The sequence below is a fragment of the Nannospalax galili genome, unplaced genomic scaffold (genome assembly GCF_000622305.1).
Source record: "Nannospalax galili isolate Female #2095 unplaced genomic scaffold, S.galili_v1.0 scaffold11, whole genome shotgun sequence".
NCBI lineage: Eukaryota > Metazoa > Chordata > Mammalia > Rodentia > Spalacidae > Nannospalax > Nannospalax galili.
The window spans coordinates 7,365,070-7,369,087 of record NW_008330735.1 but is presented as its reverse complement, the minus strand read 5'-3'; the positions used below and the strand labels follow the sequence as shown (position 1 = coordinate 7,369,087).

General features: G+C 41.4%; 1 pseudogene; it reads right to left on the bottom strand.

Moving 5' to 3' along the window:
* Positions 1–699: 699 nt before the first annotated feature.
* LOC103749022 lies at positions 700–1,574 on the bottom strand (annotated as a pseudogene).
* Positions 1,575–4,018: the final 2,444 nt, after the last annotated feature.

The window sequence follows — 4,018 nt, the reverse complement described above, 5'->3', positions numbered from 1 at the left end:
ATCTCTGGCTTCAGGAAAGGACAAGGGGACTGGCCATCCCAAAGACACTTCCAGTTCTTAGCCAAGAAAGAAAGCAGTCACTTTTCTTTTGGGGTCTTTTTGCCCTATACTGCCTTCCTTTTCATGGTCATATACTATATTAATTGGTATAACATTTCCTTTGTCTATGTAGTGACTAATGGACATGAGCTTTTCATGTGTGTGCACAATTTTTTGTATGCACATGTTTTCCATTTTTCTTGAGTGTGTCCTTAGGAATGGAATTGCTGGGCTCTATGATATGCTGTATATGACTGTATGTCTGTATGTATGTATTTTGTTTTAAGTATTTTTATTTTATTTTACGTGTATGAGTGTATTGCCTGCATGTATGTAAGTGCACCTGTGTCATGCAGTGCCCATGGAGGTCAGAAGAGGATGTCAGATTCCCTGGAACTGGAGTTATGGATAGTTGTTAGGCACAATGTGGGTGCTAGGAATTGAACCCAGGTCTTCTGCAAGGGCAGCCAGTGCTCTTAACTGCTGAACCATCTCTCTAGCCCCCGCATGTATGTATTTTTGAGACAAGGTTTTGTTATGTTGCCCAGGTTGGTCCTGAACTTGCAATCCTCTGTTCTCGGCCTCTCGAGTGCTGAGGTGAGGTGTGTGCCACCATGCCCAGCTATGTTTAATATTTCTGAAGGGTTACCAAGTTATTTGTCAGGGTGGCCATACCATTTTTTTTTTTTTGTCTTTGTGCAATATCTTATCAACAGTCTTTACAGAGAAATGCCCATGCCCAGGCTCCAGATGCACTTGCTGAGACCCTGGTTCTGGTTGGGACATGGAAGGTGGCTCTGGCTTCCCAGCCTTCTGTTCTGAGATGGGGGAGGTGAGCAGGATCTTATCTTTAGGTTCCATGAAGCTCACATGGCCATGCAGGGGCTTCTTAGGGTCAATCTTGGGTCTCAGGGCAGTGTGATCTTTACTTTGAGACCCAGCACACCTTGTCTGAAATGCACATGCACACGGCCATGCTGATATAGTACTTAACAGGCTCTCTACTGTGGGTCATCAAGCAATCCACAAATTTATAGACTTGGTCCTCCATCATAAGAGCTAAACACCACAACCTCACAGTCCTTGGCCCTGGGTCCTCCGTAACAAACCACCCCACACCATAGCATGCCCTTCACAGAGCAAACCTGCCTAGGAGTTTGTAACATACAAACTCCCCCTGATCAATGGCACACAGACCTCTTGTGGCCGCTTTTTCTGCATAAAACCCTATGCTGCCTTCAGAAGCTGAACCTCTTCTGTACTACTGCAGTCAATTCTCCGATTTGCCCACCCTTCTTACCGAGAATATTCTGTGTCCCGGTGGGTAAGATAACGATTTCTGTCTGGGTTGTTTGTAACTCAGACTTCAACTCCAGAGCAGCCCATCTTCAGCCAGCTCCTGAATCAGAAAACTCATTCAATTTAGCTTTGAAGATGCCATCAATAACAAACTTCCTCTTCTTGGAACTCTGCACGGGGTCTTGCCATCCCTCACCCCCAAAAGGAAAGGTTGCCTGTTTTTTGAATATAGCCATTCTGATGGGCAAAATGTCATCATGTCCTATTGTGGTTTTGATTTGCGTTTCCCTAATGATTAGTGATGTGGACATCTTCTCATGTGATTATTGGCTGTTTGTGTATTTTGCATTCTTTGCTCATTTAAAAATTAGAGTAGTCTTGGGACTGGAGAGATGGCAGTTTAAAAGCACTGACTACTCTTGCAGAGGACCAGGGTTCAGTTCCCAGCACCCACATGGTGGGTAACAACCAACCATAACTCCAGTGCCAGGGGATCCAGTGCTCTCTTCTGACCTCCACAGGCATTGTGCAACATGGGTGCATTATGTACATGCAGGCAATTTGCTCAGTCATATAAAACAAAAATAATAAATAAAATATTTTTAAAATTAGAGTAGTCTTTTTATCCTTGAATACTGAGTTTTTAAAAATATATTGTACATATATCTCTTATCTTATATATGACTTGCAGATGTCACTTCTCATCTATAGATTGTATTTTTACCTTTTTGGTAGCTTTATTAATTACTCTCCTGTTGCTGTGACAAAAAGACAACATAAAGAAGGAGCTGTTTATTTTAACTCATAATTTGAGAATACAATCCATCATGGCATGGAAGGGGTGGCAGTGGGAGCAGGAGGCAGCTGGTCACATGGTATCTGCAGTTAGGAGGCAGAGAGAGATGAATGCTGGTACCCGGGATACTTTTCTCTTTTTTCTCTTTTTATTCATTCTGGGACCCCAGATCTTGGAGCAATGAATTCTGGAAGAGTCTTTCTTCCCTTCTCAATTAAATCTCTCTGGAAACTCCCCAAGACATACCTAGAAGTGTATCCCCTAGGAGATTCCAAATCCAGTGAAGTTGAAAATGAAAATTAACCACTATGGTCGTGAACTATGAAGTGTAAAAGTCTTTCATGTTGAAAGCTCAAATTTCTTTTTTCTTTTGTTGTTTGAGCTTTGGTGTATGATAAACCATTGTCTAAATTAAGGTCACCAAGATTGACTTCAATATTTTCTTCTAAATGCTCTAGTTTTAGCTCTTACATTTAGGTCTAGGATCCATTCTGAAGGAATTATTATGTATGGTGTGAGGTACAGCCAAGGCAATCTTTTAAAAACACAGACCAGATTCTACAACTTCTTTGCTTAAGATTTTTTTCCTGCTTGCTGTGGCTCTTAGAACAAAATCCAAATGTCTCATCACAGGTCTGCATTCTCCTCTCCTTTTCTGCTTCTTAGTTTACTGCAGACATGATGGAAGACTCTGAGCCTTCTGTCTGCTTGGTCATGGGACTCTCTTCCTGCCTCAGTGAGCTGCAGTGCAGTTCCTAAAACCCCACAGGGTGCTTGGTAGTTATTCTCAGTCTTCAGGTTTAGAAGTTCCTTCCTCAGGAACTCTAAGAGATCTCTGCTGACTATGCTAAGAGGGTTCCCTCATGTCTGTCTATTCTCCTCCATTGTGCCTTCTAGGTTCCTTTCACAGTCATTAATAAGGCCATGTTCACTTTGTTTTCTTTCTTGGTGTTTTGTCCTTTCCTTCAATTAGTCCCATGAAGCCCAGGACCATGTCTCTTATTCATCTTTATCCATGTCCTGGTACCTAATAGGTAAATACTTCTTTTAATGGCCACGATAAATGGTTCTTTGGTTCCCAGCACCCTTTCCCACTCTGCTATTTCTATGATTCTGTAACCTCCCTTTGACATCACCCTCTGCCTAGATTTCCTTCCATTGCTTATTTTCATGAAAATGAAACCATGGGGAAGAATATTCATTTTGTCCTTTTTTTTGTTTGCTTTTTTTCTTTCTTTTGCTTACTGCCTTACCATAAAAATCAGGGTTGAGGACTGGCAAGATTCCTTAGTGGTTAAGGCACCTGCTACCAAGCATGACAACTTAAGCTTGATCCACAGGACCCACATGATGGAAGGAGAGAGCTGATTCCTACAAGGTGTTCTCTGACTTCCACAGGTGCTTGCACACACACACACACACACACACGCACCCCAAATACATACGCACAAACATAAATCAGTGTTGGGATTCAGCTCTTTAGCTCACACTAATCTCATTTTTCGTTTCTGAAAGCTCATTGTGTTTTCAAACAAGACTTTCTTCTCAATGAAGAAGTATATTCTAAGAACCAAATTTCTTTTCTAGCTCAGAGAATGGTTGGTTGATTTCTGGGGCAAGCAACTTTCAATAAACACTAAAGAGTTGATCATCAGCACTTTAAAAAACCCAATGAGACTCAGATATACTGTGTTTTAAAATGTCATAAATTCCAAATCAGTGGGTTCTGAAATTGCTATAACCATAAACTATGCAAAATTTAATTAGCTAAGCATTTTTTGTGTGTACAAATTCTAAGAGAAGTAATCATGTAATAATCTTTCCTTCCCTCCTTCCTTCCTTCCTTCCTTCCTTCCTTCCTTCCTTCCTTCCTTCCTTCCTTCC